The 25,855-nt window shown below is 38.0% G+C and overlaps 1 protein-coding gene and 2 long non-coding RNA genes across 35 annotated transcripts in view; 2 read left to right on the top strand and 1 right to left on the bottom strand.

Annotated features, from left to right (window-relative positions):
- LOC149692543 (uncharacterized) overlaps positions 1–25,855 on the top strand; it is a 213,230-nt gene that overhangs the window by 77,190 nt on the left and 110,185 nt on the right. The gene's annotated exons all lie outside the window — the stretch shown is intronic.
- Positions 781–25,470, top strand: LOC149692547 (uncharacterized). Its single transcript, XR_016382804.1, has 2 exons — positions 781–1,446; positions 24,748–25,470. It is a non-coding gene; the product is annotated as an uncharacterized LOC149692547 (long non-coding RNA).
- Positions 1,648–25,855, bottom strand: part of LOC149692548 (uncharacterized) — a 60,811-nt gene continuing 36,603 nt past the window's right edge. For 5 of the 29 annotated variants that reach the window (XR_016382758.1, XR_016382745.1, XR_016382773.1 and 2 more), the window contains 4 exons: positions 15,814–15,973; positions 11,505–15,534; positions 3,158–11,444; positions 1,648–3,089 (listed from right to left, as the gene is read on the bottom strand). This is a non-coding gene — a long non-coding RNA (uncharacterized LOC149692548). Of the gene's footprint in view, positions 3,090–3,157; positions 11,445–11,504; positions 15,535–15,736; positions 15,974–25,855 lie in introns of all 29 variants that reach the window. The other 24 variants (XR_016382756.1, XR_016382765.1, XR_016382766.1 and 21 more) reach the window with 24 other exon arrangements.

Below are 25,855 nucleotides of genomic sequence, written 5' to 3' on the forward strand. Positions count from 1 at the left end.
TGTATCCCCTTTTTGGGTTCTCGGAACGAACAAACGACCGAAGAAACGTTCTGAATTTTAATTTCCTCTCGTTACTAGCTGATGAGGTTGCGAGTAATTGCGTTGAAAAAGCAACCTGGTCGTCGTCGTAGAGTCTGTCGTGAGTTTTTTGTTCGTGATATTAAGAGTTTCCAGAGAGAGTCGACCAAACGATTTCGTTTATGACCCCCTTTGATAATATTACTAGGGGAGTTTAAATACACCCCTCCCTTTTCGCCTCCGCGGGCCGCCTAAACCTTCCTTATTGGACAATCAGAAACACGTGACCATTTTCGGTCTAGGAAATTATGACTTTTAGTCCGTACAAAAATGAACCATAAAAAAATATACGCTAGACAAAGGCGAGCCGATATTGTAATTTCGAACGCCGTCCCAGTCCTGCCTCGCCGACCACCGGATCGACCTCGCCAAAAAGACCCCGACGCAAGTCCCCAAAAATATCAAGAGAAGAACGAAAAAAGAAAAATCGGCGATATCGAAAAAGGAGAATAAAAATCAGGACCGCGCCCTTGCCTTCAAAAACGCGATGGTGCTGGTGCTGCCGCTGCAGGATTCACCAAGTTGTAAAGGTTCGACGGTTGGGTTCTTTACTCCTAGCCCGAAGAGAAATAGACCAAAGAGACGCGGTCGCCCAGTTGTCACTATTCGCTCTCTAGCGAAAGTTCAAGACCCTTTCGAAGAGACAGATCTCTGAATGGATACGGGACCTTCGTCGGAACGGGTAACGTTCTCTCTAACTTTTTCCATCCTCAACCCCTTCCTAAACAACTACTACTACCACTCCCCCTTTTGTTGGTATTATAATTTTTGATAGCGGAAAATGAATTTGCGTAGCCTTTGTCGAGTATCGTTCGTAACTAGTATCGATTCTTCAAAATAGTCAAAAATGCAACGATGTTATAAATAATTTAAAAATTCGACTACAGCGCGCCCTTTTTTGATCTACTACTAGCGTCCGTTTGGCGCAGCTGCAAAGCTGGCGATTGCTAGAAAACCCGGCGAAATGGCCGCCATTATCGGAAATTTCGGGCCTTGGACCGGCTTCGCGATATCTCCGTTAGGTGGCTATCGGTTATTTTACGTAGTTATAGATTTTTCGCCGGAATTTTTATCGAAAATCAGGGCGACATCTGCCTGAAAACGGGCGAAACTGGCGCTTTCGGCGGCCATGGCCTTTGTATAAAATTACGCAGGGTTGGTAGCTCCGCCCTCTTTCCGTTCTCTCGACTGTAAAACCGGGTTGGGTTTATTTCTGGTCCTTACCCCTAATTATCATATGCCGGCGTCGGCAACGCCGCTTTAATCTGAGCATGTGTAGAGAACGCGATTGTATTAGTAGTTTGTGCGAAGCCCAGGAGACGAACGATATAATCCCGAAATGTCCGTTTCTTCGCTAATTCTTCTTAGGTAATGTTGCGAAAATTATTATTCTATTTATTCTTAACCTTTTCTAGATAGAAATTTTGTTATTTTTCGTAATGTATATTATGGGCGAGAAAAAAGCCATTAGGCTTAACAAAATCGCCCGTTAAAATCCATAATCGAACGATAATGTTCGTAAAAAACGCGGGAAAAAATATCGATAATTACGAAAAATACAACGATACAAACGTTCAAAATATTTTATTACGGTACAAAAAATATTAATTTTATTAACTGCGTACGCGACGTTTGTCTACGCCACGTACTCTAAGCCTCGGTTCTTTGTTTGAAAGCAAATAAAGGCGGTAGCTAAGCCTTGTCTGGCTCCGGGAGTCTGTCGCGTCCGTATAAAGGTATTGTAAATTATCACCGTACCAGTATCGATAATTTATTTCTTCAATATCGTAGCGAAAAACCTTTAAAAATCTCTTAAAAGATAAGTAAAATTTTTATCCATGATTTCGCATTTTTATCTTTACGTAAACTAATCAATTTAATAATCGATAAATTGAAGTAAAAAATTGTAGTTCGCCATTCCTTCCACGGATGGCGCCACCAGTTTTAAAACTTTGGGAAAATGGGGATTGGAACCCCGATACCTGAAAGTGCCAGCCCCCTTATATGTTTATAAATCAAAAAAGATCGTTAAAAATTGACAAAAATAAATTAACTTTTTCGCTTTAAGCGAAATTAAAAAGGCACGCGTGCGCCTGAAACAACAAAAATTAATGTGGAATAGAAGTTAATTAAGAAACTAACTGTAAGCGTGTTAAAAAAAAAGTTAAATGTTTACTGTGTTAGTTGAGTTTTATTGGGGGTTTTTATTTTTCCTTATTTATCCCTGGCGGGTTAAAAAAGAAGCGGCAATTATCGCGGTCTCGTACGTACGGTCGTGTAGCATGATAAATGCTTTTCCAAGTGGTCTATAAATCAAGCTCCTGTTCGCACATCCTTCACGATTTGTTTGCCAAGCGGAAGGGTTATGTTATTGTAGTAACCCGATGCCATTTTTTATTCGCGTTTCGCGGCCATTAATATTCTTTCTCTTCTTCTATGCGTGTTTGGTGGACGCCGAAAGTCGCTTTAAGCTAAGCTAGCTTTTTATTACCCAGCTTCCTATATTCTTTAACAGATAGAAATACATCCTGGGAAGTAAAAAATCATAACCGGAAACAACTCACGTGACGCGTATTACCCGCTACTAGACATATTTACAGACTAAATTAATTTTTCACGAGATTCAGTCTGGTTGAAATAAGTAGGAGGGGCTAAGAAAACCATACGTCACGAGAAGACGTAACGTGATGTAATGTTTTTTACCTCAAGAAATCGACTTTTATTGTTAGCATGTCGGTCGGTGGTTGTTCATAAATACACTGTAGTGGAATCAGCTCTGTTTGAACACACACTTTGGCTTTTGGTTTTATATACAACAGAAAAGAGGGTGGTGGTAGGGTGAAAAGGAAGTTTGATAATTTATTAAAAGAGTGAACGTCTATTGTATTGGCCATTACCTTCAAATTACCGGTACTAGTCTCGCGAGTTTAATTACCCGTTGATTTGATGTCATTAATTATTTTTATATATAGCGAAAGAGGTAGGAATCATTTGTTCCCCTTTTATGAGCCCTAATAGATTACATTCCTAATGTTTAGAAAATGGACGGCGGCTTTTCTAACTCACTCACCAAGCTTACCTCTTAAAGATGGCTTTGTGTTGATTTTGGCATTAAACGTCATTAATTTATTTCGCACCTAGATTATCGAATCAAAGATAATTCAATAGATTAATCACTCCATTATATTATGCTTTTCGTTAGATCGATGATAGAGTAGTTTTATTTATGGAGAAATTGATAAAGGCCTAATTTAGTAAAGAAAATATTTTATTTATTTAGTTGCCTGCATAATTTATAGCAGTTTCGTGTATTCGATCTCCACACACGAACACACACACAGACACCAACGCATACGCTACGTTTTAGTAATATATATATATATTAGACACACGTAGTTAATTTGTTAAAGTTAGGAAAAAAATATTATCAGAATAGATACAATGTCCAAGTAATTTTTTTTTAATATCTTACCTTTTTTTCAATAATATTTATCTTACGTAGTAATAATCCAAGTAAATTTTGTATACTCAAATCAAATAACCAGTGTACTAAATGACCAGTCGCTGGGGAACAAGACCTCCTTTTCTTTAGTCCGTTATACCAAAAGAGGCCATCCGGTCGGTGCATGCATGGTATATCAGATGTACCACTCCCACTTCTTATTCCAACGTTCTCTTTCTTGATGGAAGAAAGTTAGGGCTATAGTTCTCAAACCAATCTTCGTATGTCGTGTTACTCAGTATAGAATACTTTTACTTCTACCCCACCTTCTCTTCTTTTCTCTTTTTACTCAACTTTTACTTCACCGGTCCAAGAGCTGGAAAATAAGAAGAATATAAGACAGACAAGAAGACCCCTGAATAGAATTGGGCGGTTACCGAGCCCCGGAGCTTATACAAAGTTATATAGAAGTAAAAGTGCCCTATAGGAGTACAGTACATTGCAGCTCAGCCAAACGACGACCGATATATATATTATTGATTGGTTTGGTATTGGGTCCCTTATCCCCTTTTATCTATCTTTTGCCTGGTTTAGATGTAACTATCGGTTGCCTATAAGGTTAGGTTAAAATCGTCTGAAATTTATATAAATTTTGGTTTAATATCTGATACTTCAAGCCCTTCAATTCCGTGTTAGTAAGTTATGTCTTTTGAACAAACAATTGATATATCAAGGAAGAAATATATATATTTTTAAATATGGTCTATATTTGCAGCAGTAAAAGACATATTCTTTGTTTTAAAATTGTGCGGTTAGTTAACCCTATATTCCCGAGCCCCGTTTTCGTCGCGTTTGAAGCCGCGGGGTTGTGAAAATGTATAATATATATATATATATATACACCGGGTCGTTTTCTGTATCTGACAAATGCTTTAGTTTTGCAATGCCGATAATATTTATAGTGTAGCTATGATTTTTGTAAGGGGGTCGTGTGGGAAGAGAGACTTTCCAAGTGTCACCGCGGCCGCGTTTAATTTATGACTCTAGGCTATAACTAAAAGGCAGCAGACGTTAGAGCCAGTTAGCTACTTAAGTCAGGAACCGAGTTCTCATTAATCTTCAACGTGTCCACTTGCCAAAACAATTCAATGTCTCATTTGCTACGCCAAAAGCGTGCTTTGTAATATAAGATACACGAAGGAAAACCTACACCGCGCAATTCTACCCCCTCTCCACCACCACCCCGTTTCCCGGATTCAAGGCACCAAGAGTGTTAGTAATCACTATTCAGAAATCGGTCGCATTCATAGACATGCTCAGATAGTATCTGCCATCTTCAATAAAATAAACCTCCCGAGCATTTCTGTAGAGGTGATGAGGTAACTTCTGTTAATTATTAAGTCTAAATCCTGTTAAATAATTGAACCTTTTTTGTGTTTTTATTATCTTCTTAAATTTGTGTTAGAAATATCTAGCATATCTATGCAGCAACTTCGGTTCCAAAGACAAGTTTCATAAAATGTATCCAGATATTAACATTAACCACGTGTCTTTTAATCAAGGTAGGCGCGCTAATAAGTTGCGGCTCTCGTTAGAGATACACCGTATATGAATTAGGCAAACGTCGCCCGGAAAATTCTCTCTCTCTCTCTCTCTCTCTCTCTCTCTCTCTCTCTCTCTCTCTCTCTCTCTCTCTCTCTCTCTCTCTCTCTCTCTCTCTCTCTCTCTCGGTGGTTCTGTTTAGAATCTAATTAAGCCCGAGGTAATGTTTTGAAATACGTTATAATATATACACCTCTATAGGTCTTGATTCTTAAAACTTCTCTCGATAAGGAAGGGAATATATCACGCACGACCAAGGCCCGATTTAGGCTTAACTTCCTAACCTCGTTATAATCTCATTATAAAAGTTATCTGGCCAGTTTTAAAGGCTATTCTAATTAAATTTAGGTTCTCCTAGGCTTTTCGGGAATTCTAGTTAGTGCCTGCCTTGATTCTAATTGGTCCAGTCACTTTCTAAAAACCTAAAATAAAACTTTATCATTTGAAATTATTTTAATTAATTTAATGTTTTCCATCCTTTTTACCTAAAAGTTGAAAAAAAAAGCTAATAAGCCTCCACCAAAAAATAGTTCCAGCATGGTTTATACACTACGTTAAATATATCTTCAACATGAAACCTTTTTACCTAAAAATTGCAATACGTAAATAAGCTTCCACTAAAAAGTAGTTCCCGTAAGATTTTTCGATAAACCGCACCACAACATGAGTGTTAATATATTTTAGTTGAAACTTATTTTATTATTTTTGCATTCGTTTTAATTAAAAATGCCTTTAACATTCTCAAAGTTTAAAAGGGTTGGTTAAAGCTTAGTAAGTGTAAAATCTATAAGAGCATCAACTTTTCTATCTCGGTGCGGCGCGTAGAGTAAAAGAGTATTCAAGGAAAGCTTCCTCGAAAGAGTGGCGATGCAGTACGGCGGCGGCGGAGGGTTATGCGCTAAGGGTAATCAATAACTTGTTTGCTAAACTCGCTCGTTTATCATCCTCGTCTGGGTCGCCAGTCTACATTAATTACGGAGATTTTCAAACACGCTGAGTGCATATTGTTCCCTTTCAAAATGCGCTTTAAGACCTAAGCCTTTCTCACTCACTCGTTTTCTCTCCCTCTTTCTTTCTTTCGTTTTTCGTGGATTTAAGAAAGAATAGAGTAGGGTGCTCAAGGGAGAAAAGAAAAAACAAGATAACTTCTTTTTTCTTCGTCAAAATTTCGGAAGAGAAAAGTAGATTTAACGGGGGGGGGGCTGTAATTTCGTAGCCCCCACTTCACCCTCATTTAGATTTTAAAGGTTTTATATTTTATTTACCAAAAGAATTGTTTTTGTTTGTGAAATTTTAAACTCGCGTCGTTGACATCGTTATGCGTATTTTCGTATTTTTATTTTATCAAGCGTATTACCATACGTTAAACGCTAATGTAACTTGAACACGAAGGGTTGGTAGGTTCTATGAATATATTCTGTTTTTGTTTTGTTTGCAATTACTTGAATGATATTCGAAAGTAAAATATCTGAACCTTAAAGCATGTGAAATTATATTTCATTCGGTGTTTGTAATAACTAGGGTGGTTTGGCTCCATAGTATTTTTTTTTAATATCTGCCCCTACAAGCGCCTCAAATTAACTCTAGTTGCGCTATAAATTTTGTTAATATCTGAACCTTCAGATAAACATTGTTTAATATCTGCACCTACAAGAGCCTGAAATTAACTCTAGTTGCTCGGTAATTTTCTTAATATCTGAGCTTTCAGATAAACATTATTGTTTAATATCTGCCACTTTAAGCGCCTTACAAAACCAGGTAAAACCCTTTTAGAGGTAGTGTTTTAATTCTACCCGTGAGATATTAGGATTGAATTTCATTGGACGGTTTACGGCACCATAAATCAACCAATAAGGTTTTTAGACGTTCAATCTTTCTAAACGCAAGCGGCTGTTGATAAACTAAGAAAAATGAAAGTTAAAATTTAGCGGTAAAAGGAAAGAGCTAGGGGTTTTTATAAAATTACAAATCTGAAATAGAAGAGCCCGATTATATCTTCAGTGCTTTTTCAAAGCTCCAACTTCCCCTCGATCTCCCTGAATCCCTGGAAAGTCTGGGGATTTTTTTTTTTTTTTGAAAATCTCTGAGTCGACTGGATTATTTTTACACCCTGTTGATGGATGAAGCCAACGGGGGACTAGCGAATGAACCTATCACGTGTTTATTTCGCGTCTTTCTTGAGCTTCTTGTTGACCGATTTGTCAGATTTCCCGGGGAAAGGTTCAACCTAGCTTTAGGGGCCCCAACACTAAATATAAACAGTATATTTATTTACTATTTGAGCTACTGAGTAGGTTTATTTGTATTCAATTACTGTTTATGGATTTTGCGCATTTGTCAGCGCATCTGTAAGCCTGACGTCATAATTTCAGTAACTTTGTGAAAAATATTTCTAGCCTTATTCTAGTAATCGAGATACATTCAATTAATCAAAGTAATACCAATTTAAACTTAACCTGATCATTAAGGCGCAATTTTGAAAGTTGGCGGGAACTTTTTCGAAAAAGTATTTGGTCTAATAAACCCGACGCCAAAAACCAACAAAGGATACCAAAAGAGCGGGGAAAAAAGGCTAGGAACCAAGAGGGATAAGAAAGGGCGGGAAAAAGAGAGAGAGATGGAAAGAAAAAAGAATGGAATAGCTGTAGAGAAAGCGGACGATGGAATATTCCACTTTTTAGTTCCAAGGGATGCCAGGATAGAAACCCCCTCTTAGAAAAGTGACTCTGGGTTATAATAGACAAAGAATTTTCCCCCGGTTACCAACGCCAGCGTCTACGTACGCTATGAACAGGATACAGAAAAGTTTTGGCGCGATTATTATCAGAGATTTTTTTCAAAACTCAGAAATAGATACCACCGTTGCTTGAAGAGAGTTTTTTGGGCACACAAAAAGAGAGAGAGAGATGGGGGTCTTGTCTGTGTAGACCTATTCTTTCCCTATTGGTTACGGCGGTAGACATTTCAACTCGCGGCGACATTTTGTACGGTCACCTTCTCGGTTACTTCTCTTTGAGACATCGAGGGTCCCCCTGATTCTTTTTTCTGTCGAAGGTTTTAATCTTGTTATCTGACGCCCGCGCGTCTGCGGCCCCTTTTCCGTTACAGATTCGCGCCAAATCACGAAATCGATTTACTTAGAGACTGCGCCGCTTTAATAAAGTATGGGCACTTTTTTTAAGGGTTCTTCAGGTCCGATGCAAAAGAAATACCAAGGACTAACCAAACCGCGAAAGGAAAAAAAAAGAGAAGCCTTTAGAATGGGAAAAACCCCGTCTTCTTAAGTCTTTTAATGCGGGTGAAGAGAGGTTGGGGAAGACCTTTAGCTATCTCAATTTATAAGATTTTTATGGGAGGCCATTCGTTTAACCGATTTTTTCCTCCGGCGCGCCGATAGAGGGGGCGTGAAAGAGGACTTAATGCCGTTAGGCTTAAAGGGGATACTAAGGGATTTGAGGTGGAATCGCTTCTAAATGGCTTCCAACAAATTGATACGGAACAATTGACCACACGTGTCAGGCGTCCAGGTTTTAGGGTCTTTTAATAGTCTTAGGCCGTGTTTAACGCGCTCTTAATGTGTCTGATAAGATAGCGTTTAAGCCCGCGTAATGATGCTAATGGAGTAGGTTCTGTAGAGACCGCGGCCCTCGCTTCTCTAATACGGCCTCTTTACCACGCCATCTATCGTCTTTTACGGAACAAGTGTTAATAAAATACAACGGAAACCGTCGCGATACAATGACATACGGAGTTAAAAAAAAATATTGGTAAACATCCAAAAATACCGGAGCTTGATTTAATTTTAACGCCTGTTTCTTTTGTTGCAAATCGTACCTAGAATATTTAAGGTTCGGTGGCATCATCTTAGCGACAAATTATTCATGCGAGGATTGATAGCCAGCCAAGAAATTAACCACCAACTAGAGCCTATTAATAACGTTGGTCGTTACAAAGTCTTTCGTCTAAAGGCCTTTAGTCAATCCTCTTTTAAAATCTCGTTTTAAATCTTCGTAAATCGTAGTTTAATAACGTCTAGAAGAGCGTTAATTAAAGAGTTTGCCGCGAGGGGTCCGAAAGATAAATAGGTTATCTAAAGTTTTAAAATTGAATTAATAGCCCAATGTAATTTGTTAAGCAAAACCACCCCGTGTTTACTTCTTTTAATCGACTAAACGTTGCCAGCATCGACCGAGGCTTCGGCCTGCCCTGGCTTACTATACCCGAATTTCTCACTTTAGTCCCTAGGTGACGCTTCGCTCGCGGGTATCGTTTCGTATCGGGGGGCTGTACCCTCCTGTACTCCCTCTACAAACAAGGGCGAACCCATTACGTCACGGAAATACTATCGATTTAGAGAAGGGAAGGGAGTTGGTTACACGTGCTTCGGAACCCATTTTTACTTTGTTAGCTCTCTTATATTCAGGACTCTATGTGGATCACTGAACCGCTCCGAGACTTTTAGGCGCTAAAACCCTCGCTCGCTTCTCCGTAGTTGTATCGCTTTTAAGATGCGCTAAGTACGAAAACCCTAGAGAATTTAAAAAATGACTTTTCTTTCTGACTACTAGGAAACCTATTCGGTCCACTTTTTTTTCTTCCATTCCCCTTATTTGTCGAACAAGGAAATTGTTTACATAGACGAGCCTCTCTCTGTATTACTCTGATATTAAAGCGAGAGGCCCTTGGCCTTATTGGCGTTGATATATTTCTTGGTAAAAGGGCTTACTTGAGAGAATGGACACTACGGCTTCTGGGACTCCAGAACGGACCTTAGTTTCAATTCATTCCTTATTTTCTCAGTGACTCCGAGACATGTCCGACCACTTGGCTTAGATCCTTTCCCTCTTGGCGACTGGCGTATACATTTTTAGACTCCCACTACACTAGGCGGGATTTTTTTTTCGCGTGGAAAATGGCGGGTTGTACCGCTTCTTTCTCTGCCCTCCCAACGAGAAGGGGCTGTAGCTGTAGTGTGGAGTGGCGACCGTGTCAACGGTCATCCGTCGTAGATGTCACGCCCGCATCGCTGCCTAATTCATCAAGCTTCGTGCGCCGAGAATTTGTCAGGAAAATCGGCCGAACCACTGCAGCGCTATTAACAGATAACATCGCTCAGTACCGGATTAACAGCGTTTTGCCCCAAAGAGCTACTGGCTTAAGAGAAAAATGTACATAAAGAGAACCTTGGGCTATAAATGTGATTTTCTTTTCCCGTTCAAATGAAACTAGAGTATTAGCTAGCAATAGCTATGTCCTTCAGAATTTCCTTAGTCTTTCGAGGATTAAATTAATCAACCCTACCAAAGATCAAGGTAAAAAATGCCAGAATAATTGACCTCTAAATGCATTGGTCCATCTAATTGTTTGTGAAGCTTTTATATCGTTTGAATCAATTCAATGTTCATTGATAAATTTATAAAATTCACGCATGCGGTCTGAAGGGCATATTAAATGACCTCGTTTGTCTACACACTACATAGCTCATCTCACTAAAGCTCTACGTGAGTTTTTGGTACACCCTAGCTAACCCAAAAAAAATCTACTTTATTATTAAATATTAAAGTATCATCTAAGTCTGCGTTATACACAGGTGTATTGTACGTAGGTGTACCTATGGTTTGCATGTAGCACGTTTTCATTCCACCCACCCATGCAAACTAGGCTTAGTTCCTAGAACGTGTACTGGATGTGGATATACATCGTAGCTTAGCATATACTCCACTGACTCAAGATTGTTGTTAAAAAGCGGTTTTCGAAAGTGGTAGTGGCGATTTTTAGCAATACAGCCTTCAGGGAATATCTTCTTCCCATCAAGGTATAAATATATATATACATTGTACTTTGTGGACAAGAAGTGTACGAGGTCTATTCAAGCATTCCCCGCACGTACTCAGATCTGAGGGTCTGCACATGAAGAGAGAGATAGAGAAAAAAAAAATGATCAAAAGCTTGCTTTTATATAATATAATATAACCTGTTTTTGGCGTAGAGCTATAGGATAGATTGTGAAAGTGTCTATGACATGTGCCAGTTTCGAATGTTTCGTTGTTATGGTTATTGTCTGTTAAGACACGTTTTGCGCACCGTGTTTGACCAATAAGCAAACAGAGGTATTGTTGAAAGAGGGATGCGTTGGTCTAAACGTTAAACACCGTGTTAGAGACACTTTAATTTTCAAGGCGAAATGGGTAGGGGCGTTTGGCCGTGAAGTAAGAATAAGGTGAAGGCATCGGAACCTTTTTAAAATCCATCCTAAGCCTTGTATCAAAGTTTCAATTCGAAACCTTTTCTTCTTCATTCTTCCGTCCTGGGTTTATAGCTCCTTTAATATAAAGAAGATTTAATACAATCATCCCCTCGCACCCATTACACGAGGATTCACCGTTTTCCAAAAAGGCTTTATTGGTATTACCACTTTACAAAAAAGCCAATATACGTGTATACTTCTTTCTTCTGTTGTATCGTAAGAGCTTTCCCTAGTCGTTCAAGCTAAAGAAGTCCTTGAACCTTTGTACTTACACCGTAGAATGTTCCTAAAGAGGTGATTTCAGTAAGAAACGTTTAGTTTCAATTACAGTATGATTTATAAACTACAAGAGTTTGCCATTTTTATTTATTTATTTTAAAGTGTTTTCATGCGCGGATAGATTTGTTTTAACTAATTGAGCTTTATCATTTTAGTGTTACAAACGATTACAATGTTTTTACGATAGTGTATTCAAAGTGTTGCAAGTGTCATCAACCGTTTAATTTAGTTACACTCGCATGACCATCCCTTAAGGATTAAATGTTTTGAAAAATATTTCTTGTGGGCATTCAGTTCTATATATTTAAGTTAGTTTCAAATCACGCACGCGTCTCATTATGTGTCCAAATTATGTATCTGTTTATGATTTCAAGGTCAAATACGACGGAATTTGAATACCTACCTCTTCGAGAAAGAAGCGTATATAATTATTGTTTATAGAATCGTCCTTGAAAAGAAATTTAAAACTGCTTATTATAATCTCATTTACGTTTTTCCGTTCGAACAAGTTTCAACGCTAAGTTTTTTGGTTGAAAATATTTTTTCCCTAGGCCCAAGGGGACACGCCCCTTTCGGTTTTTTACTAAAGGTTCGTTTACGTCAGCTTTACTTATTTTATTTTTTTCGATAGTTCTTTCGAGATATCCAAATAAAAGCGTGACCAAGAGGAGAGGCAACTTGTCTAGGTTTTTGCGTGTAAGCTTTTGGTGAGAGCTTCGAGATGGCATGTACCATCTGCCTAAGCCGGTCTGATGTACCTTTATATATAATTTAATATTTAGGCTTAGCTTAGCTAAGCGAGATTGTGATGTTTTGGTTCCCAAGGAACTAAGCTGATTCGCAGGGGCTAAAGAAATTTCCTCCCCCTCCTTCGGTCATCTCCCCAACGGTCTGGTAACACTGGGAATGGCAAAACCTATCTACTTCAATATCAAATAGTATTTTCCCACTATTTGCAACCAAAATTACCTTTAGCAGACGCCACGAGCGTCACTATTCGTATTGTTTAGTAAATGTCAACGCGCCATTCTTGTACATAAAAACCTTTTTGCTTTTAGGATCATAATTACTTAACAGTTGACTAAGATAATCCAACTTATTTGGGGTAATATGTTATTAAAAATATCCAGTGGTGGTGGTTTTTGGGGAGCTAATTAGCGTTTCGCATTGGAATAGAACTCGTTGGCGAATTATAGACGCTTATTAAGGAGTGGGGGGGGGGCGATGGATAATTTGGTAGAAGCAGGCAGTTTCGGCCTCCGGGAAACTTTCCCTTAGGGGCCAACAGTTTCGTCTAGACTGTGTTCCGACAGCGGTTACACGGCCAAACGCTTCACGGCGTTGCCCGGATGTTGCGGGGGTAACCGTTGCTTTTGCTAAAACCCTACCACGAAACGAAATTGAGCCCTCCCGAGGCGGACCTTAACCAAGTCTCAAGGCCTAGGCCCTATTTTTCCGCCAAATTCACCCGGCATTTCCCGCCAATTTTACTCTCCCCCTCATCAACCATCCCCCTTTCCCTCTACTGACATTTGCTCCGGCTATCCATTGGGAAACCAACGTGTAACGTACCCCGGTTTTAACCCTCCTATTTTTTTGCCTCCTAAGCCTAAAAATGAAAATACACGCTAGGGGGCATTCGTCAGGAGAGAAAGTAACTCGCGTTTCCGTCCTTGCTAAGTTATATTTGCATTCGTATAAAAGGCTTAACGCGATTAATGAACTTTCTATTTATTGCTACTGCTCGCCCTTGCATCTCGTGCCACTAACTATGACTTGACCCCGTGAACTGAAGGCGCGGATATTAAAAATAAAACTCCCTGGGTTTCGCTTTGAATGATGGCTCAAAACGAAGGCAACGCTCAAAACCTATATGTTGTTAAAGCCATTTTTACTTTACCGTGTTTACTCTTAGTTTCCGAAGCTCAGATATTAAAAATAAAATTAACTTTGTTTTATTTGAATAATGGCTCCAATATTAAGTTAAATGTCGTGTATTTGATTGGGAAACTAGTTTGTTGACGGCATGCATTGTTAATGTTTGTAAATAAACCCTATCTTTATTCTGAAAACAAGTTGGTGTATGGCAATATAAATAGTTTGCAATAAATTCTGGATATTAACTATACCTAAAGAATTTTATAAAACTTTACGGAAGTAATTAATCAAAAAAATATGATTTAATTTTAAACGGAAAATAGATTAATATCATCGTATCTTTAGTTTTTGCGATATCGGCGAGTTTATTTTAGAAAAAACTTTTATCCTTAAAAGAGCTAGAGAGCGAGCGAGCGAGAGAGAGAGAGAAAAAAAACTAACTTTTTCGGAAGTTTCCGAAGTTCTTTTTATGCTAGGGGTAAAAGTAGGCCTAAGCAAATATCGTCTATACTAACGCCGACCTGTCTTGACATCCGTGATAAACGACTTTTCTCTGGCTCTTCAAAATTTATCCTTTGCGCGCCAGTCCTGCACGAGAATAAGAAGTTTCTCTTCCCCCCTCCCCCACCTCATCTTCCTCCATCTTCTTGGCTTCGATCGTCAGAGGCACGTCCGCTTAATTCGTATTTAATACGATAGGACCCAAGAGGGGGGAAAAAGCAATAAGCTAAAATTAATTGCAGACGCTGTATTCAACCCCGGCAAGCAACATTGCATTAAGGAAAAACCTGCCTGGCTCTTTTACAAAAATGTTAACCGTGCGCATGTATACTAACTAAAGTATGGCTCAAGGTAAAGATTAATTCACAAAGGTCAAATTTAGGGTTAGATGTTTTGCCATTGGTAAAGATGGATATTTCCCGGCAATATTGCCATTAAATTTTGCAATGGTATTTTAAAAAATGTTTACTCAAATTGTGGGTTAGTCAGGTGTAGGTAAAGGTCATATCCAAAGGTCAAATAAGGGTTATATGTTTTTCCTATATCTTAGGACCTACCTACCAAAGATTGTCAGTGATTATAATGCCTTCTAACACTTCTTTACCCGATCTTAAACCTATTTATATTATCAGGAGCAATAAACTTTGGCATTAAATTAAATTACTTATATACGATCTACTTTAAATTTAATACATCAAGAAAGAAAATAAAAGAAAAAATTACACAATTTAAAATTCTTTAGACTTTCATTGGAATTTGTTATACGTACATAAAGTATTCGTTGGTTCGGTATTTCGAGTTTTTCAAATTCACTTTTTGTCGGTTGCGGGCCTTTGTAAGCGTTATATAATAGACTCTAGTACTTTTTGTTTAAAAATGGTTGGCGGAGATTGCTGGCTATGGCTGTATACTTTTTCTATAGGATAAAACTAACCGAAGCAGCTCTGGGCTTAAGCCCACTGTCAGCCGCTATAAAATTGAGTGCCCATTGATTTCCTTACTTTATTTTCCGCCAGGTAGCGTCTTATGTTGGATAGGGGCTTCCTTTTTTCTCTTCTCCGTATAGAATTTTTGGTGAAAGAGGGCTCAAACTCATGAATAAAAAAAAAACTTCGAGGATATTCCATTATTTTCCATGATCCTTCCTATAGCTTAGAACTCTGCTAAAAATATTTCTATCTATATGAAGTGAAAAAAGCCCTTGGATTTTCCAAATATATATATAGTCACTTAAGAATTTATTAAATTAGTTCAAGAGTATCGCCGTAGTTTGATGATTCACCTTGATCTAGAGTAAAATACACCTCGTGTAGTTAGTTTTGTTTGGGAAGTTGATATAAATTTAAGCCTTGGCTTTGATTATCAGTAAGTCAGGACTTACATGCATTTATAACTTAGCAATAGGATGGGTATTGTTAAATCAAATTTACTCGTGGAGGAAATGAACGCATTCATACTTACAATATATATATTCCTTTAGCTTTTGGGGATCTGCGGTGTTAGAACTCTGGAAATAAAAAAATATGTAAAAAAGAAAAAGTTAACAAAATATTTGATAAGCCTCGGTTGGTATTTTTCTTTTCTTCACGCGCTTGGAATGTTATATATATATATATATATGAAAAGTCACGTGACTGTATTCGAGAAGAAGGGGGGGGAAGGTTTCTGTAGGGTATAGAGAAAGTCACGAGCTAGAAATCGCTTAATACCGCTTGGACTAAGCGGAATCTTTCTTTTGTTGAGACTGGGCGCGCATTAGAGGCGTAAAAGCTTAAGTCCTGTTTACATCGAAGAGACGGATGAATCCCTAGGCGGTGACAAATGAAAACTGGGACTAAGGTGTCCTTCTCTAGCGTCCTTTCTTTCTTCTCCCCTTCTTTTTTTCTGGCAACTCTTGTCGTTTTAATGTGTAGCAGATGATGATAATTTCAGAGAGCATATGGTTTCTGAAAAAAAAATGTTTATAATTAGATCTAAATTAGTTCAACCCTTTTACATTTGATTAATACAATAGCGAATCGTATACAGTGGTCCTGGAAGACCTTAATAAGTCAGGGAATTTAAAAATGGGGTATACACAAAATAATGGAATATAATAAGGGAAAACCTGTAAGGTCATCAAATTTGAATATAAATCTATGGATTATTTATTCCAGCCAGACGTTTTGCAATACACGTAAGGTTTAGCTAGCAATTGGTCTATTTTTGATCTATTCCCCCCCCCCCCTTTATGGAAAAACTGAAATAACGGTATCCACCCTCCAAAAAAAAACAGACATGGCGCGTAGACTTTGTATTGTTACTATACATAGCCTATCAGGTTTTAGCGTTCTCGGACACTGAGTGATTGATTGGGGTAGGCAAGCTAGCAGACGAACGGACGAACTCTCTTCCCCCATCCCCCCTACACCCTAAAGCTTCGATAGACCCAAGAGGAGTGAATATTCTATTATTATATTCTGGTATTATACCATATAGAATACTGGGAGAATGACGACGCTTTTGTGTACCGTGCAGCGCAAAATTCAATCTCGAATCAAAGGAGGGGTGGGTATTGGGTTGGTAAGGGGACCGAAGAAAAATCAATGTATCCAAGCCGGGTGTAGCAGACGATGGTACCACGCGTGTTGTGTATATATATACACTATGGCTTGCTTGATTGTACGTATGATATATATAATGCGGAGTATTATGAATGAGCGACATTTTGATTAAGAATTCGATTATTAATTTTGGTCCAGGAAGAAATATCGTTTTTTAAACAATATTTCCATATTGAATTTGTTATAGAGTGATGTACTGCTATTGGTGGTTTAATCTTTTCGAGCATGCGCAGAGGATTCTTTTAGGAATTGCCCACGAGTTTTTCAAAAAAATAGCCCAAAGGTTAAGAGTTGCAGAGCAATATTTAGATCAGTTTTGTAGACCAATCTAGAATCACAACATTTGAAAGCCTATGGGTTTATGTTGAAGCAACAAAAATTACCATTTTATTTTTCAAGAGACTACAGTATAGTATTTTAGTCATGGACACCAATTCGCAACACCATATGTAATATACTTCAACCACACGCGCATACACTTGACATCACAGCGAAAGCTAACGCGCATTACTACCCAATACTAAACTTAATAGTAAAAGTAGTCTAAATTGAACAGAAGTATTGATGGATAGATATATCTCCCCCCTCTTTCTAAAGTTCGTCTCGGTCTTTGACACGACGAGGACATAGGTAAACTTTATACAGAAGTCTAACTCGGTCAAAAAAATACGCATCGTGTATAAGAATGTACATAATAAATATAAAAATTCATACTTAGGCTGGCGTACAGTGTGGTGGCGGGGAAAAAGATACAAAGATAGTATGATATACATGATGGGGGGGGGGAAGAAACCCGGGCCAAAAGAAAGAGAAGGACCGGGAAAGGGGGGGGTTAGAGTCTGAAAATCGTCTGATGAGCTCCGCATCCCGGTTGGTCAGTGATGGATGATGCAGCAAAAATATAGTATATCTACGATACAGCTTGCGTTGGCAAGGCTTAGTTCTCTCTCTTGTGTACGTAGAAGTATACATAAGCGATACTTCTATACAAAATATGTGTGTGGGTACATTTTTACGGTTGCCTTGAACGAAATAATGGAATCTATAAGAGACAGTTTCCTTCTTTCTGTATGTAACATGTAGATGGTTATACATGCGTGAAGTTATAGTTCTTTGGAAGAAAAGAGAAGAAAAGATGCGCTGGACAAATATTAGTTTAGCTATGCTTGGAGATAGTTCATATTCTTTTTTTTCTTTTTCTATATTTTGGTATAAGATTAAATATTGTTTAAGTAGGGTAAGTTTACCATTCGTGTCATAGGTTATTTTATTAATAGAATCGGGATGGAATAAAAATATGGTTATGGTTGACCCCGGTTGACCTATTTTAATACATTGTAACTCTCTTGTTTTTCTAAAGGATAGTTCAAATTTAGGATTGGTCCGCTATTGACCATTTGTTATCCCCTTACTATGTAAAAAGTCAGGGCTCCCCATCAGGTTCCTAAAAGTCTCTATTTTCTTATAAGCAGACGACAAAATAAAAGTTTCATTATTTTATCTCGTGCTCTTTATTTTTCTATAAACCAAACGGTCAATTAATAATTTCATGATCATACACGTGAAAATTGGCGCGCTTAACCTCTTATTTTCTTTAGAATCTAGCAGACGACAATTTAAAAAAAAATGGTAATTTAATTTGAAAGGTCCCGTTCCCGTATAAACCAGTTTGATAGACTAATATAATTCAACACTAATTATCACATTAACGTATAATTTGTCAGGTATATTATTTTCTGCTAGAATAACGACATTAACAATCATCTACTTAGTGATCATATACTTCCTTTCCATAAATTTATTATGAAAAACCGTGAAATTCGAGTAAAACTAGTGAATAAACCTTCTGGCCTATTAAAATACAATTACCATCGAGATATCAAGCTACCAATCAGTCAACCTTGAATCAAACAAAATTTGCGGTCGAATACTTCGAGAGTAACGTCTGCTTGGCGCGGATAACGCCTCATTAGATACTCGTCTACCTCATCCCTATTGGTCAAAAAGTTACGATATTTTATTGACGTCACGGAAAAGGGTATCAAACAATAATGTAACTCGTAATCCTCCTCCCAGTTCCCCTTGGTAACTTTTATTTTTTATATCACGCGCCAACGAACCCAGACGTTCGAAACAAGGCAAGCCATGATGGAGCCAAAATCGGACACAGTCTAACGGTTACGAGATATCTAGATGTCCGAAGTGTCTGGGACACTTTTCAAAGTTAGATGAGTTAGTATTAGGTGTGTTGATTTGAAAAGTTACGAAGTTTTACGATAGATATTAATTATATCGGATGACTTGTAACACAAGGTTATTCCCTACGAAAGGGTTTTACGTTTTTGGTCGCCATTTTTCAAGATGGCGACGGATTCAAAAAATCTTTAGGAGTGCGAACCGTTTACTATAAAGTAACGTCCATGCAAAATTTCAGCTTCCTGTGATAAGCGGTTTGGAGAGGGCGTTGATTTTTCTGTTTGTCAGTTATGCGCATACACCGGTGTATTGCGTTAGGGTACGTTTACAGGGGCACATTGAAAATGGCTTAGGAAAATTACCCCTTAAAGTCGTCTTCTCACCAGATAAAATAAATATTAATAATAAAAACAAAACTGTGAAATTATTAATTTGAAATGACATTTTTAAATTATTCAAGCTTAATACCTGTTAGTCACGTCATTTTACGGATTACACTACCACACTTAATTTTCCCCTTACATATATGAATATTTATTTGGGGGAAACCTCTAAATTAATCACCGTATTAAGTAGGTGGCGGTGTTGATATTAATGAAGAGTTCTATTACACAGTTAATGAATGTGCAAATCTAAATATACACTAGCGTCAAGAAGGAGAAATTATAGCCCGAGTTAGGCGGGCCGTCGTCGTGCTACTGTAAGTTAGTCTCTCTTTCTAACTTGTACTATTTTTCAATAAAAGCAAGTAGTCTTAAGGAATTCCCCTTCTTTTTTTTGTGAAAAAAAGAGTCCCGGGAAACGTAATTAATATTGTTAATCGTCTCGACACCGTTTAAATCGCCGTTAACTTAAATTCCCTTAGCATTTTTCTACACCAGTTTTCCCCCCATCCTTTTTTCTCTTTTTCTGTAGAATTAACGTTTTGTTTATTTGATGAAAAATAAGTCTGGCTTTTCATTGTGACTTAAAATACCTAGGCTTAAGTGGAGTTGTAGATGGGATGGTTGCGGGAATGTCGTAAGCGCCGTTATAAATATTACGTTTATCTTTCTTCATTTCCATATGAGGAAGGAAAGAGTTAAGCGTATTTAATTTGTTCCGCTGCTTAACAGAAATTTGTTATAATTTTAATAATTTATTCAAGTAATTTGAAACGCTTTTCAAATACCAATATAAATTATTCAATATTTACATAAGAATTAGAATAAATTAAAACTTTATTATTGACGCTTCTTCTATTACTTTTTATTAATAGATGGAGCTGTATTTTAAAATTCCTTTCTACGCGCAAAGCTTATAACAAACACCAAAATAAAAATAATAATAAACGACCCTTAAATTAATAAAATACTTTTTTAATAAAAATTAAATTATTTGAAACATGCCCCGTAATATTCGAGCAACAACCTTCTCATTTAAAGTAAAAGAGCTCTGTTATATATACAAATATAAATTGCCTCGGCGACTTGATAAATAGTTGGGCTAATTTCTCTCTCACCTAGTAATGATGTAAGCGTACGCCATTTAGATAGACGAACAAATGGCTAGCTACTCCAACCAAGATACGTAGAATTCTCCGCGCTGCCGTGTACAAACCATGCAACCAACTCTCTCGTCGCGTATTACCAAGTATTATTATTGCCTAGAGTAATGTACGGGACAGTATAAGGCAAGGTTAGAACTCTCTTTTCCAAGATTAGATTACTAGAGACGGAAAACATTTGCTTCGATGGCCAAGCACGTGCTTCACTATCTAATTGCGCCAATTTTTCTTCCCGCCAAATTTTTTTTTCTCCGCTTCTTGTAAACACGTTATGGCAATGAAAATTTTGGTGGTTTTTTTCCCCCCAATGATGTTATACTGTTAGCTTTTAACGGTGTTGGAAATTGAATTAGATGTTAATTCAAATTTAGAATTTTATTGTCGATTTATTTTAGAAATATTAATTCAAATAACAGTGCACATGTAAATGTAAGACCCTGTCAAGGTTTTCAAGATTGAAATTTCCCTGACTTTCAGAGGTTTTCAGGGACCTATGACAATATTTTCTAACTTGTAATTATCACTTTAAAAATTAACCTTCTAAAGGTAGCAATTAAATCTTCACCTCTATTGCATCGACCGTCCGTTAAATATAGGTATCCGATTTTTAAAAGCGTGGTAGGGTTACGTATACGTCTTAGCCGGCACCCCTGAATCGTGTTCTTTTAACGGAGAAGTTCGTGTCAAATTACTGACCCCAATCTAGTTTGAAAAGCCAAAAGCCAAAAATCGATCAAGGAGCTAAAAGTAGACTTTCAGGAGGAAGCTATATGTTACGTGCGTGGTTCTTTATTGATCCATATCTACTGTGGAATATTTTATACGCCAACTATAGGCGTTCCATTGTAGACCCGGTATTTCGGTTTCCCACTCAGGTATTTTGTAATAACCCTAATATATTTGCAAAATTTTGTTTGTGTCGAATTTTGGTCAGAGCTTGAACGATCAAGTGACCGTGTGTAAATCCCCTTAGCCGTGCGGGGACATTAAACTTCATTTACCTCGCCCCCCCCCCCACATAGAACCCCTGGTGGTAAATTCCCCTCCCGGTCTAGTTAATCGTAATATTCGCTTAAACTTTCCATTATGATAATTCCATTAGCGAATGCGCGGGTAATTTGGCATTTACGCGGGAAAGCTTAACATCCCAAAGCGCGAGCGCTCTCGCTCTCTCTCTAGTCTACTTCCCAAAGAATGAAGGAAAGTCCCAACGAAGGCCAGCTCGCGCGCGCGGGCGACTTCGGTCTCGTGTATGCATGCACGCGGTTGGGTTTAAAACCATCCTAATTACTCGCGCCATTTATCGATTTCCTCGTGCTATAGTGTGTGCACGAGAAAGACAAAGACCTAGCAGCTAACTTAGAAAATCGCGCCAAACAATTTTTTTTCCGCCAAAAATTCCTTTTCCTCGCTTTTTGGGGGTAGATCGGTGTAAAAAGCCTATTTACCAAAGTGGCTAGCGCTGGCTTTTGGAGAGAGGGAATGGTGTATATATTTCTTCATCTCGATTTGCAAAGAAGCGGACGGATACATGTATACAGGGGAGTTAAAAAAGGTTTTAGGGGAGTATTAGATTCGAATTTTGCTGGGGGCTTTTTTTCTGTCTTCTCGGTTGGATTTTGGGCTGATTAGAATAAATATATAAAAATCAATTCGTCGCTGCGTTGTAAAAATATAAGACACTACGTAGCCCTACGTCCGCTGCCTAAACTAAGCTAGTGTGTCATTATTTTCGCTTTTACAAAGTCATTTTCTATCGTTCACGAACGCGTGTTGGCTGAGCAACCCTGCTACCCTCGCTACCCCCAACAGCCAACGAGCAACGAACGCATCGTGGCGTCTCCTTCTCTCTCTCTACTATTTCTAGCTAGCGTCCTCGTCGTCGTCGTTGCCCCTCTTTTTGGCGTCCCTCGCTCCTCACAGTCCAAAATGAGCCGAGTTTTCCCGCGCTAGAACGGGAATAGATCACTGTCGCATCCAAGATGGCGGGTACCCGGTTGTCAGGAATGATTCATGACGCCCCGAGAAGGTTGGAAACCCGCCGTTTCACTCCCTCCCTCCCCTCCCCTGCCTGCCTGCCGCCCCTCTCTATCGTATCTTTATGTGGAGCGACGCTCAGCTTCGGCACACGCTACAGTGGCGGTATTCACTATTTCAAGATGCCCTTTTGGAATGCTTCCTTTTACCCATCGTGCTCATCTATGTATCCCTTTTACCAAGAAGTAAAAGTAATTCGACCAAGAATACCGTAAACTTCCTCCAAAAAATACTCCCCGCAAGATATGTGTATCGAAAGCCATTTTGAAACTAAATCGTAAGATGCTGTATTTTGATTCGTTGTTATACAATACTTGATACATCTTGAAGAAATTTGATTACTTACAATTATGTAGTTGTAAACATACGGTAGTTTTTTTTATTTGAAAATAACAAACAATAATATATTCATAGTAAAATCTTGTTAATTCAGGAGTGCCAGAGAATGCTGTGTTTGTAGGCATTAGAGGGACTATTTCAGAGAGCCCGGGTGAATCTTTCCATAACATCTATGTCGTATTTTCTCTCTGCAAAGTTACACAAACTCTCCCCTTTCTCTGTCTCTCTCTGGCAATCTTCTTATTACGTACTATACGTACGAACGATACGAAATACCCCTAGCCTTTAATATAATATCAGAACCGCATAATCCCAAAGTTATCCTAAACTTCGTAATAAACAGTCCCGTATCAAAAATATTTACAAAGGCTTAATAATTATAACTTTATGTTAATGCGATACTCAAAATATTCAAGCCTCTCTTCGTACGCGAACGTTTTGAAATGTTTAGCTTCTTTTATAAATGCAAAAATGAAAATTGTATTTCGGTGCATATATAGAAACTTTAATTCTGGAGGCGGGAGATAGAATTTTCCCGGGTTTCGGCACCACTATTTTTCTACAATGTATAATCGTTTACGGAAGAATTGAATAACATGTGCCGCGGACGCCTGGATTTGTAAAATACGATTTATGACTCGGAATTTTCGGTACCGTATTAAATTCTAACTTATATTATAGCGTCTGTTTAGGATCTTTTCTAAAACACCCCGAAACAACTATGGAAAATATAAATTTTATAAAATAAATATTGTTTCATATAAATTTTTGCGACGTTCAAAAATAGTATAACGTTATTCGCTTTTACGAATTTAATTATTTTTTTCTAAATAGAAAGGCGAGGGCTGGGACACGTGATATTATGTTCACGTGCAATCACTGTTTACATACACCTAACCTTAAAATAACTAAAATTCTCGTGATTTTTTTGCAATATGAAATAAATTTATCATAATTACAAATAAAAATATTTAAAATTATAAAAATGTCAAATTGGCATTTGTCCTATCCCTCTAGCGGTATCTTAGATTTTTAGTTTTATGCCTTTAGGCGTGTATACGCTTTTAGGTACGAGTTAACCGCTGAGTTTTTGGCATTCTTCCACGTTCGCTATCTCTTCGCATGGACGATATTCGTCCGTCTTACGTGGCAGCAGCCCAGGTTATCCAAGCGGATGAAAAGTTCCTCTCGGGGTATAGCTGACTCGGTTTTTAAAAATCGCGTATATACGAAATTACCGTTTTGAAATTCCTCAATTTATTTTATTCGCGGTTTATACTTTCACTGCAAGAAATAGACAAATGTACGTACGTAGGTGGATGCCAAATTTTTACTACCGTAAAGTGATACGTTTCTTTACACGGTAGCGCCCGGAATTTAATAATATTTTTTCAAAAGCCTCATACTTTAAGAAACTCGAAGAAATAAATCATCTTATTAAAAAATTAGAAACGACTCTAACTCGAGTGATGAGGGTCAAACAGGGAAGCGGTTTTAAGACAGATTAAGATATATGTGAAAGGAACCGGAATGCAATGTACGCGATACGATTTAAATGCATCTGACCTTGTATGTCGTTGAAGAAGCGCTAAGTATTTAAAAGCGATACACGTGCTTTCAAATTCGTGATTTTAATAGTTAAATTTTGAACGAGGAAAGTTATCACACGTACTTTAAAATTCAAATTAGGCTTAAAAGTTCACGTGCAATCGGAATTAAGTGGCGACGTTTATCGGTCAATTTTTTAAAATTATGAAGTCGAGTATTTTGAACGTTTGTATCTCTACGATATTTCCGAGCATCGATACTAAACAAAGGTTAAACGCAATCAAATTAGAAATTCAAGTACTTCCTTCGTCCTTCCTTGCATGTAACAGTATTCCTATCCTTTTTAATGGATACTACGATATACCTCACACTACCCCGCGTATCTCTCCTGGCTACCTGAGTGAAGTACTCTCGCCTTACCCTACGCATTCGTTGCACCCTATCATTTCAGAATGTGACGCGTTCTCTACCATCCTCCATCCCTAGGCCTTGGTCCTAGCCAGAAAGAAGATTAATGGATGGAGCAGGAGCATCTAAAAGGGTCCGAGCAGCTCGGGCGATGATGCACTTTGTACGCGGGAGAAGCCCCCATCACCTACCACCACTCATCCCCCTTCCCGGAAAGCGAACCTTCTGCGTTGTCGAAAAGAAAAAAAAAAGTGTGCGCTATTTGGTCTCTTCTTGGTCAAATCGAAGAACTATCGGATCGGTGCACGGTGGAAGTCTTTTCTGTTGGTAAATGCCGTTGAAGAAATATTATCGCTAGGCCTTGGCTATCCCAAGTTTCGTTTCGTACATGGATAAGAAATAATGTACAGTGAAGATAATATATTATATATATATTTATCCAAAAAAAATAAGAACCACCTTCTTAGTGCTCTACATCTACCCTGTAGATCCGAATTTGTCGGGCTGTTTGCAACACAAATTCGGTTCTAGAGAGGTTCGTGTGGTGCATTGGAGTCAACGTGTCAACGATGAAAAAAAAATAATTGGAAATAAAAAAACATAAATTTAATAAGGTGGTTCACTTAAATTTAATTGTAATGATAATTAATTTTTGTTAATTTATGATTAGAATTAGGTTAAGTTTGTTTTGTATTGATGTCAATAAATACTTTACTTGGGGTTTCAGTTGCGTCTATGAAACCCATTATTGTTGTGTCTACCGTGATTAGTGTTGTTGTTGTTAAGATTTTAATATATTTAAATGCAGCACCATAAATTCCCATTTTTAAGGTAAAACCTTGAAATCTAGAGCCACTACACCAGTGCACCTTACTGGAACCATTGTTAACCAGGTCTTTCAAGGTCAAATTCTCTTAAAGTACCTTGAAATCTAGAACAGCGTTCACCTTACAGGAACCATTGTGCACCTAACACTAGCCAGGTTTAAAATTTACGGCACTGTTGCAAATTGATACTCTCCATTCTCCAACCCTTTTGTCAGTTATATTAAGACCTCAATGGGGGAAAAATATGGCAGTATAGTTTCTGTTGAAGTTTCTATATGGTTTATATAGATTGGTGGATCCCGTGTAGCAAAGTGGCTTCCCTTT

The sequence above is a fragment of the Phalangium opilio genome, unplaced genomic scaffold (assembly GCF_054372755.1).
Source record: "Phalangium opilio isolate 3A_F unplaced genomic scaffold, DU_Popi_V2 ptg000024l_1, whole genome shotgun sequence".
Classification (NCBI taxonomy): domain Eukaryota; kingdom Metazoa; phylum Arthropoda; class Arachnida; order Opiliones; family Phalangiidae; genus Phalangium; species Phalangium opilio.